Here is a 12,019-nt window from a genome sequence, read left to right as displayed (position 1 = left end):
AGTAACTCAGCCTCGGCTATCGGCTCCTGCTCGGAAGCTTCATTAACTGGGGGGCTAGCTTGGGAATAGTTGGGGGGGGACGGTGTTAGCAAGTTTTTGATTCACCCCCCCTTGATCAGTGGTGGGATTCAAATAGGTGAACCACCGGTTCTCTGGGTGGATGCCGCTTCCAGATATCCGTTCTGGGCCCGGGCAACAAAAAATTAGCTACCAGTTCTGCCGAAGTGGTGCAAACAGGCTGAATCCCACCACTGTATCTGTCTGTCTGTCTGTCTATCTATCTATCTATCTATCTATCTATCTATCTATCTATCTATCTATCTATCTATCTATCTATCTATTTTTCTATCTATCTATCTTTCTTTCTTTCTTTCTTTCTTTCTTTCTTTCTTTCTTTCTTTCTTTCTTTCTTTCTTTCTTTCTTTCTTTCTTTATCTATCATCTGTCTGTCTGGTCTCTCTGTCTCTGTCTCTCTCTCTCTCTCTCTATCCATCCATCCATCCATCCATCCATCCATCCATCCATCCATCCATCCATCCAGTGGTGGGATTCAAATAGGGGAACAACCGGTTCTCTGTATGGATGCCACTTCCAGAAGTCCATTCTGAGCCCGGGCAACGAAAAATTAGCTACCGGTTCTGCCGAAGTGGTGCAGACTGGCTGAATCCCACCACTGTCTGTCTGTCTGTCTCTCTCTCTCTCTGTCTATCTATCTATCTATCTATCTATCTATCTATCTATCTATCTATCTATCTATCTATCTATCTATCTATCTATCTATCTATCTATCTATCTATCTCTATAGCTATCTAGAGAAGATGGAAGAAAAAATAATGCATTAACGTAGGTAGTCCTCGGCTTACGATGGCAGTTGACCCCCAAATTTCTGTCACTAAGCGAGACAGCTGTTAGGCGAGTTTTGCTCCATTGTAAAAATGCACTTCTTTGAGTGGAGAGTGGCACTTGTGTGTGTTTTTTAAACGTTGTACAGATAGTCCTTGATTTACAACAGTTTGCTTACTGACTGTCCAAAGTTACAATGGCACGTATGACTGTTTTTCACACCTACAACCGTTACAGCGTCCCCAGGGCCACTTGATTTACATTCGGACGCTTGGCAACTGTCTCATATTTGTGACGGTCGCAGCGTCCTGGGGGTTTTTCATGTGACCCCCTTTTGCCACCTTCTGACGAGCAAAGTCAATGGGGGAAGCCAAATTCACTTAACAACCGTGTTAACTGATTTAGCAACCGCAGTGATTCACTTAGCAACCGTGGCAAGAAATGTCATAAAATGGGGCAAAATTCGCTTAAGCAATTTCTCACTTGGCAACATACATTTTGGGCTCAATGGCGGTCGTACGTTGAGTGCTACCTGTACAATCCATTCTCAGGGTTATTGTTATCCTAAAATGTGAATTTCCCACAGCTCACTTATTCTGGGGTGTGTTGTTGTTGTTGTTTTTTGTCCCCCAGTTTTGCTCTTTTTCAGTACCTGCCCACAATCGCTTCAACAGAGACGGGCAGCCTATCAATTTAATACACAAATTCTTTTCTGGGACTTAGTTCTAAAGAGCAAAATGCAAAGTTTTGCAGAAGCAAGAAAGATTTTCAGCCTAAACAAGGTAGGACTCCCCCCCCCGCACAGCTTAGAACTCTCACAATGTAAGTGTGTCTTTGTGAAGTCACACACACAAAAAAAAAACCCTGTCCAAAATGCATGTTGCTTGTTAATCTCCCTTAAACCGTGTTTAATATTAATAAAATCCTGTGCTGTAAGCCAGTTGAAAAACTAGAATGTCAGTCACAGGAAAGGCTGAAAGAGCATCAGTGAGTTTCTTTGGATAGAAGAGAATACATTTTAAATAATTTAAAGAAGGAAAGGCTTTTGCAGAATTCCTCACCTTTTCCTCGGTATTACAAAACAGATGCATAAATACATATATTACATAGGCTTGTTCAGAGGGGAAGGAGGAAAAAAAGAGACACATTTATGTAACTTAGCCAGACGGACAGGAATTTAAAAAGCAAATTAATCATAATTAGGATCACAAACGAAGCATTAAGAGTCAAACACAATCCTCTTAATTGCTTAGTAAAAATTCTGGAATTGCTTCCTTTAATCTATAACAACCACCACCACAACAACAACAACCCAAAAAACCAAGATAAGATCAAAGGCCCGGGAAAATAGACAGAAAGGCTCTAAGCACATAATCCACTAAGCCTCCCAAGAAACAAACCGACAAGTAACCAAGTTCAACATGTTGTATGTATGCAGCTTTGGGTTTCAAAGAGCCTTGGTGGAGCAGTGGGCTAATGCCTCCTTAAGTAAGACCAGCTGCCTGCAATTAGTGCAGGTTCGAGTCCCACCAGGCTCAAGGTTGACTCAGCCTTCCATCCTTCCGAGGTAGGTAAAATGAGGACCCAGATTGTGGGGGGCAATTAAGCTGACTTTGTAATAATGCCGCTTAGGGGTGTGTGTGAAAGCCCTAATAAGCAGGCATATACATAGAATGAAGGCTATTGCTAAGCACATTGATTTGTGCTTAAAATTGTAAGCTGCCCTGAGTCTTCGGAGAAGGGCGGGATATAAATGGGATTAAAAAAAAAATTAAACAGATCAAGCGTGTTTCGAGACCCTAGACAGGTAGTTAAAAAAATAACTCGAAATGCCCTGTGGAAACAAAAGCAAAATAAATTAGAAAACATATTTACATCGGTAGATCTGCCTGTAAACAGATCTGTCCGCTAGACCAGCGTTTTTCAAACGTGGAAACATGTTGGCTGGGGGGGGGAGGAACTCTGGGAGATGAAGGTCACACCGTTTAACGTTGCCCAGGTTGAAGAACAGCATGTTAGATTTTATTGGTCCAAGGAAGGACAATATTTGTAGCTCAGGGTTAAAATGTGGGGTCCTTGGTGTTCTCTGGGCTTGGTTGATTCCTTGCAGACGTTTCGTTACCCAAATAGCTAACATCCTCAGTGCTAGAAGGGAGAAGGGTTTGTGGAATGATGGAGGAGGAGGAGGAGGAGGAGGAGAGGAGGAGGAGGAGGAGGAGGAGGAGGAGGAGGAGGAGGAGGAGGAGGAGGAGGAGGAGATGATACTGTGGGGTCCTTGGTGCTCTCTGAGCTGGGTGGTTTTCTTGCAGACATTTCATGACCCAACTAGGGAACATCATCAGTGCTAGAAATTAGGGTTTCTGGAATGATGGAGGAGGAGGAGGAGGAGGAGGAGGAGAGGAGGAGGAGGAGGAGGAGGAGGAGGAGGAGGAGGAGGAGGAGAACAGTGACTGTGGGGTCCTTGGTGCCCTCTGAGCTTCGTTGTTTCCTTGCAGACGTTTCATTACCCAACTAGGTAACATCATCAGTGCTAGAAAGGAGTAGAGTTTGTGGAATGATGGAGGAGGAGGAGGAGGCGGAGGAGGAGGAGGAGGAGGAGGAGGAGGAGGAGATGATGATACTGTGGGGTCCTTGGTGCTCTCTGAGCTTGGTGGTTTTCTTGCAGACATTTCCTGACCCAACTAGGGAACATCATCAGTGCTAGAAATAAGTAGGGTTTCTGGAATGATGGAGGAGGAGGAGGAGGAGGAGGAGGAGGAGGAGGAGGAGGAGGAGGAGAACAGTGACTGTGGGGTCCTTGGTGCTCTCTGAGCTTGCTTGTTTTCTTGCAGACGTTTCATGACCCAAGTAGGTAACATCGTCAGTGCTAGTAAGGAGTGGGATCCACCCCCAGTTTATCTTCTAGTGGCTTGCCCTGTCAGTGTTGGTGGGGGTCGTCTTAGAGATTGTTTGCCTGGCTGTTTATGGTTGGCTTGTTTGGCAATTCCTTAATTGGGGCATTCTTTACCCCAAAGGTGCTTTTTCATGAGGCAACTGGACTTTTTTGGTTTTCCTATGAACGAACACGTTTCGCTTCTCACCGAGAAACTGAAGAAGCTTCTTGGATGAGAAGCGAAATGTCTTCAAAAGGAAAAATCAGGAAGTCCAGTTGCCTCCTGAAAAAGCCTCTTTGGGATAACCGTGGATCTGGATGACTGAGGATCTCCACAGACACGAGTATTATTTACTTTTAATTGTTGGTCTGATGTTAATCTTGGAGTTCATTTCTGCTCATCTGGGTGCTGATTGTTTCTGAACACTGATGATGTTCCCTAGTTGGGTCATGAAACGTCTGCAAGAAAGCCACCAAGCTCAGAGGGCACCAAGGACCCCAAACTCCTCCTCCTCCTCCTCCTCCTCCTCCTCCTCCTCCATCATTCCACAAACTCTACTCCTTTCTAGCACTGATGATGTTACCTAGTTGGGTAATGAAACATCTGCAAAGAAGCCACCAAGCTCAGAGGGCACCAAGAACCCCAAACTCCTCCTCCTCCTCCTCCTCCTCCTCCATCATTCCACAAACTCTACTCCTTTCTAGCACTGATGATGTTCCCTAGTTGGGTCATGAAACGTCTGCAAGAAAGCCACCAAGCTCAGAGGGCACCAAGAACCCCAAACTCCTCCTCCTCCTCCTCCTCCACCACCTCCTCCTCCTCCACCTCCTCCTCCTCCTCCTCCTCCATCATTCCACAAACTCTACTCCTTTATAGCACTGATGATGTTCCCTAGTTGGGTAATGAAACATCTGCAAGGAAACCACCAAGCTCAGAGGGCACCAAGGACCCTGCAGTCCTCCTCCTCCTCCTCCTCCTCCTCCATCATTCCACAAACCCTACTCCTTTCTAGCACTGATGATGTTTACTAGTTGGGTCATGAAACGTGTGCAAGAAAGCCACCAAGCTCAGAGGGCACCAAGGACCCTAACCCTTTATTGGTCCTTTCATAGCAAGAAGCTCCGGGGTCTTCTATTGTCTCCACTTTGAAATATTTGACCTGGTGCAGATTCCCACCATCATCTCATATCTGGAATCCAAACTTTCCACTCTTAAGCTAGTTTCTCAAGTTTGATGTAGGATCTGTGGTCAGGCTTTAAATACCGAAACTCTGTTATTTTCACGCCTCTGTTCTTTATTTTGATTGTATCTCAGGGTTGTGTTTTTTTTAAAAAAAATCTCTTGTGTCCTAGTTCACGCAAGCCTATTTTTGTCCCATCGTTTAGATGCTAGCTTCATTTTTTTTCTTTTTCTTTTTTTCTCAGCTCTCCTTGGTTCCATTTGACCAATGACTCATCCTGGCTGAAATCTGATGTTCTCAGATGTTCTCTCTGAACATTTTAGAGATTCCTATTATTATTATTTTTGCCATTTGATTACTTTCTCTGCTATTCCTGAATTCTAGCTCCCAAGAGAATTTACATAATAATAATAATAATAATAATAATAATAATAATAATAATAATAATAATAATAATAATAATAATAATAATAATAATAGTTGGAAGGGACCTTGGAGGTCATCTAGTCCAACCCCCTCCTCAGGCAGGAAACCCTATACCATTTCAGACAAAGGACTGTCCAGTCTCTTCTTAAAAACTTCCAGTGTTGGAGCATTCACAGCTTCTGGAGGCAGGTAGTTCCACTGGCTAATTCTTCTAACTGTCAGGAAGTTTCTCCTTCATGACGTTACTTTTAAAAAGCATAAAAGGCAGGGTGAGATTCTGAATGGAGTTTATTTTATTTTTTTATTTACAACGGCACTAAAAAAAAGGGACTTACATCCGGTCCTCGCAGTTACGACTGTCGCAGCCTCACCGTGATCACGTGATCAAAATCGGGAGACACGCTTGCAACCCGCGAATAATGATGAGCATTGGAAAGCTTCCCAGTCTGCTTCCCACATGGAAAGCCAAGGGGAGAAGTTAGATTTGCTTAATGATGGCGTGATTCACTTAAGGACCACAGTGATTCATTTAACAACCATGGCAAAAAAAGGTCATAAAATTGGGTGCGACTGACTTCACTGTTGTTGTTACACATTGGTTTGTAAGCGCGTGTCCGAATTTTGACCACGTGATCAGGGCGATGCTGTGATGGTCGTAACTACGAGGACCAGACATAAGTCCCTTTTTCTTTTAGTGCTGTTATAACTTCAGATGGCTGCTAAATAAATGGCTGTTAGTCAAGGTGTATACCTATATCAGGGGTAGGCAACCTCAGCTCTTTTATGACTCATGGACTTTAACTCCCAGAATTCCTGAGTTAGCTGACTCAGGAATTCTGGGAGTTGAAGTCCATGAGTCATAAAAGAGCCGAGGTTGCCTACCCCTGACCTATATCTTCAATGTCTTTAGTCATTTTTTTGTTGCATTCTTCAGCAATAAGTCATAAATCCCTTTTTTCCAATGCTGCTGCAATTTCGAAATAAACTGTTGTAAAGTCGGGGACTATCTGCAACAAGCACGCACACAAATCAACCCTGTTTGATGCCACGATCATCCCTCCTCATAAAAAAGAGAGTCATAGTTGATAAAAAGGCTAGAATTCAGCTCCAAACAGAAAGAAGTCTAGTTTAAGCTTCCTCGCTCGAACTATTAAAATCTGTCAGAAACAGCGATCTGCTCTTTTGATGCTTGAACCTAGAGTGGATTACAACACCATTAATCTAGGTCAGAATCAAATCTGACCTAGATTATATTATACAGGTAATCTTCGATTCACAACACTTCACTTAGTGACCGTTCAAAGTTACAACGGTACTCAAAAAAGTGTCTTGCCACCGTTTTTCACACTTACGACTGTTGCGGCATCCCTGTGACTTACATTCAGACGGTTGACACTTACATTTATGACAGTTGCTGTGTCCCCGGGGGTCAGGTGATCCCCTTTTGCAGCCTTCTGACAAGCAACGTCCACGAGGGAAGCCAGATTCACTTAACAACCGTGTTACGAATTTAAGAACTGCAGTGATTCGCTTAAGAACCGGGGCAAGGGAAGGTCGTAAAATGGGCCAAAACTCACTTAAGAAATGTCTCACTTGGCAGCATAAATGTTTGGGCTTAGTTGTAGTCAGTGCTTTTTTTGTGAAAGAAAAAGGTGCCGGAACTCACGCAGGTCATACAACCCGCCTTGCTACCCTACAAGGTTCCATCCGAAAAAGGTGCCGGAACTCCGTTCTGAGCATTCTATGACAAAAAAAGCCCTGGTTGTGGTGGTAAATTGAGGACCCCGTTGAAAGCGAGGAATCAATGCAAGCTAACATCGGTCCCACTTAAACCGCCTTCAGAAAGTAGCAAAGCGAGTCTATCTAACCGGAAACTTCCGCTGCCCAGATGAGGCTATAAACGTTTACAGCCCTCCAAAGTCAATTTCAGAATCCGAAGTTGTTCATTTAATACGCTCCCTGACAGCAATTAGCGCCTCGTGTTTCCTATAAACGGCCACCTTGATGCCCCCTTGAAATGTCTCGTGTTGCGTGGTGCGAATCAGGAGGTGCCAAACTAACAGTTGCAGGATGAGCTTTCTGCACCAGGTACGTGCCGAAGATTTCTGAGGCGTCAGCAACAACAGCAAGAAACAGGTCACTAACAGACTATTCCACTCATCTGGCAGAAATAACTGGAGGTGTTATGTTTGCGAAGGGAAGTGATAATTCTCGTGCGAGAAAAACAAACGGGATGGTGTTAGGAATCGCATGCGCCACACTCTGGAAATTGGGGAGTGGCCGATTTGCTAGGTCGGTTTGGTGATGATCTGGGTATAAATAGGGCTGCTTAGATGCCAAACTCTCCAACTAAGGGCTCTTCTTCCCAACTAATGTACAGATAGTCCTCGACTTACAACAGAGCGTGTCATTAGCCAAAATTCACAGAGCAAGTTAGTGTATCTCATCAGAGTCAGGCAGGGATCATAGCTATCTTGCAAGATTCAATCTGGGTCGGTCACCGGGACCAGAGGTTTACAGGTGACCAACTTACAACGCTTTGTTTAGTGACCGTTCGAAGTTACAACGGCACTGAAAGAAGTGACTTATCCCCATTTTTCACACTTACGACCATTGCAGCATCCCCAGGGTCATGGAATTTACATTCGGATGCTCAGCCACTGGTTCACGTCCTGGGGCCACTTTGCACATTTCTCACTTAACAACATAAATTAGGAGTTCAATTGGTTGCAAGTCAAGGACTAGCTGTTCCATGGAATGGAATAGAATAGAATAGAAATAGAGAATAGAAATATAGAAAAGAATAGAAATACAGAATAGAATGGAATGGAATTAGAAATAGAAATAGAAATAGAAATAATAATAGAATAGAATAGAATAGAATAGAATAGAATAGAATAGAATAGAATAGAATAGAATAGAATAGAATAGAAAATATGGAGTGGAATGGAATGGAATGGAATGGAGTGGAATAGAATAGAATAGAAATAGAAATAGAAATAGAAATAGAAATAGAAATAGAAATAGAATTGAATAGAAATACAGAATAGAATGGAATGGAATAGAATAGAATAGAATAGAACAGAACAGAACAGAACAGAATTCTTTGTTGGCCAGGGGTGATTGGACACACAAGGAATTTGTTTCCGGTGCATAAGCTCTCAGTGTGCACACATACAACAACACAATAATAGGTCATAGATCATAAATCGCGGTTACAACGAACATGAATTTGGGCAAACTCTGGGAGACTATGGAGAGGAGCAGCTTGGTGCGCTGTGGTCCATGGAGTCACAAAGAGTTGGACATGACTTAGCAACTGAACAACAACACTGGCGAGGAGATGTGGGAGGTTTCCTTTGCTAATAATAATAATAATAATAATAATAATAATAATAATAATAATAATAATAATAATAATAATAATAATAATAATAATAATAATAATAATAATGTTGGAAGGGACCTTGGAGGTCATCTAGTCCAACCCCCCTGCTCAGGCAGGAAACCCTCTACCATTTCAGACAAATGGTTGTCCAGTCTCTTCCTAAAGACTTCCAGTGTTGGAGCATTCACAGCTTCTGGAGGCAGGTTGTTCCACTGGTTAATTGTCCTCACTGTCAGGAAGTTTCTCCTTAGTTCCAGGTTGCTTCTCTCCTTGGTGAGTTTCCATCCGTTGCTTCTTGTCCTGCCTTCAGGCGCTTCGGAGAATAGCTTGACTCCCTCTTCTTTGGGGCAGCCCCTGAGATACTGGAAGACTGCTATCGATATCAATTCCTCTATTCAGGATTCATGTACTGAATTCTGGGAATTTCCCCCTGCGGTCCCAAATCAACGCTCCACAGGGAAATGAATGACCTTAAAATTACTCCTACATCTCTGGATACGAAAGATGCACGAAGAGCTACATGTTGTTTTTGACACATCCTCCAGAAATATTCTTTGCTGTATACGTGGAAACTTTTAATATCACAGTTAACATTTCACATTTTATTTCGGGAACATCTCCCGCCCGTCTAATATTTTAAAGAAATATCAGGGCTCGCTTATTAATTAGAAACAATTTAGCAGGTTGCTGTTGCCAGCCGGTGCAATTCCTGAAATGTTTAGATCTAAGACAAGCTATTGTCAAGGGAAGAGAGAAATGGGTTGCATAAAACCTCTTTGATCTCGCAACTTTAATAGCTCGGAGGCCTTTTTTCCCCCCTTCCAGGCAGAAATGTTTGAAGGGGGAAAAAAAATCTTGATGATTAAAAAGGTACTTTTCTTAGTTGGCTAAGATATCAGGCTAAGATAATGTTAAGTAAGGGACCTGCTCACTTTCTTAAATGAGCAGACGAATCCTTTTGAAGAACTTTCCTACGGACAGAAACTCAACTATCTGATCACATTTGAGATCTTCTCTTAGGCCCCCAGAATCAGAATTCCAGTCATTTTCAGCTCAGAAAATTTATTGCTCAAGACTGTACACACGAATCAACTAGTGGTCAGTGATAAATTGGCGCTAGATAAAAGTTAACATCAGGGACACGGTGGCTCAGTGGGTTAGGGCGCTGAGCTTGTCGATCAGAAGGTCGGCAGTTTGGCGGGTCGAATCCCGAGTGCCGCGTAACAGAGCGAGCGCCTGTTACTCGTCCCAGCTCCTGCCAACCTAGCAGTTCGAAAGCACGTAAAAACGCAAGTAGAAAAATAGGGACCACTCCGGTGGGAAGGTAACAGCGTTCCGTTTGCCTTTGGCGTCTAGTCATGCCGGCCACATGACCACGGAGACGTCCTCGGACAAGCGCTGGCTCTTCGGCTTTGAAACGGAGATGAGCATCGGCCCCTAGAGTCAGAAACGACTAGCACGCATGTGCCGGGGAACCTTTACCTTTACCTAAAAGTTAACATCAGGAAGTGGCAAAGATGCTTTTTGAAGAGGCACCTGGACTTTCTTTGTTTTTCCCTGAAGATAATAATTAATAATAATAATAATAATAATAATAATAATAATAATAATAATAATAATAATAATAATAATAATAATAATAATTAGTTCCACTGGTTAATTGTTCTGACTGTCAGGAAGTTTCTCCATAGTTCCAGGTTGCTTCTCTCTTTGGTTAGTTTCCATCCGTTGCTTCTTGTCCTGCCTTCAGGGGCTTTGGAGAAGAGCTTGACTCCTAACAATATACAGGTATGCCTTGACTTACGACCACAACTAATCCTCAAATTTCCGTCGCTAAGTGAAATACTCGTTAAGTGAGTTTTTGCCCCCTTTTACGACTTTTCTCACCGCAATGATTAAGCGAATGTCTTCCGTTATTAAGTTAGTAGCACGGTTGTTAAGTGGATCTGGTTTCCCCCGTGGACTTTGCTTGTCAGACTGTCGCCAAAGCGGGTCACGTGTCCCCGGGGCACTGCGAGCGTCATAAATATGAGCCAGTTGCCAAGAGGCTGAATTTTGATCCCCTGAACCACGGAGACGCCGCAACAGTCGTAAGCGTGAAGAACGGTTCTAAGTCTCTCTATTCAGTGCCGTTGTAACTTTCGAGCAGTTGCTAAATGAACCGTTGTAAGTCGAGGACTTACCTGTAACCACGGCTTAGAATCAGCGTAGGTTTTTACATCAGCTCTTTTCCTATATAGTACACGCAATTGGGACGTTTTTGATGGTTCTGCTTTGGGGGTCTCCGGGATGGCAGGTGGCCTACCAGAGAAATAACTCCGGAGAGATTCTCACATGGATTTTGGATAACGAGCGAAAGGAGAATTCTTCCTTCTCTATTTTTAAAAGGTTGCTGTGAGGCGGCTAGAGTGGCTGGTCCATGAATGTTGTCTTGTCATATATTAAATTAGAATCTATTCATTGCATTACATCCTGCTAATGGTATTTTGTACGTTCCGATAAATATTATACTGGCTCTGGAAAAATAATAATAATAATAATAATAATAATAATAATAATAATAATAATAATAATAATAATAATAATAATAATAATAATAATAATAATAATAATAATAATAATAGGAAGAGGAAGAGGAAGAAGTTGGAAGGGACCTTGGAGGTCATCTAGTCCAACCCCCTGCTCAGGCAGGAAACCCTATACCAGACATGTCAAACACAAGGCCCGGGGGCCGGATCCGGCCCGGGAAGTGGTTTCATCTGGCCCGGGAAGCCATCCTGGAAAGTGAGGGAATGGCCCGCTCTGCCTTGGCCCTGGCCCAGAGACCCTCCTTCTGCCAGAGACCCTCAGATCTGTCCCACTCCTGCCCAGGCCCCCATAGGCACCCTTGATGCGAACGATGTAGAGCTGGCCACGCCCACCCAGTAGGCCATACGCACTCTAGCCACGCCCATCCAGTAGGCCACGCCCACCCTGGCCATACCCACCCGGCCCCTTGAGGGCAACCGCAATGCTGATGCGGCCCTCAATGAAATTGAGTTTGACAACCCTGCCCTATACCATTTCAGACAAATGGCTGTCCAGTCTCTTCTTAAAAACTTCCAGTGTTGGAGCAATCACAACTTCTGGAGGCAGGTGGTTCCACTGGTTAATTGTTCTAACAGGAAGTTTCTCCTTAGTTCCGGGTTGCTTCTCTCCTTGGTTAGTTTCCATCCATTGCTTTTTGTCCTGCCTTCAGGTGCTTTGGAGAATAGCTTGGCTCCCTCTTCTTTGGGGCAGCCCTTGAGATATTGGAACACTGCTATCATG

The 12,019-nt window shown here is 43.5% G+C and overlaps 1 protein-coding gene across 1 annotated transcript in view; it reads right to left on the bottom strand.

Annotated features, from left to right (window-relative positions):
• The window catches only part of LHFPL3 (LHFPL tetraspan subfamily member 3), a gene marked incomplete at both ends in the record, with an annotated part of 153,624 nt that overhangs the window by 6,239 nt on the left and 135,366 nt on the right, over nucleotides 1-12,019 (bottom strand). The window lies entirely within an intron of this gene.

Source organism: Vipera berus, assembly GCF_964194415.1.
Source record: "Vipera berus genome assembly, chromosome: 6".
In the NCBI taxonomy this organism is placed as follows: Eukaryota; Metazoa; Chordata; class Lepidosauria; order Squamata; family Viperidae; genus Vipera; species Vipera berus.
Note: the sequence above shows the minus strand (reverse complement) of the source record. Positions and strands in the feature narration are given on the sequence as shown.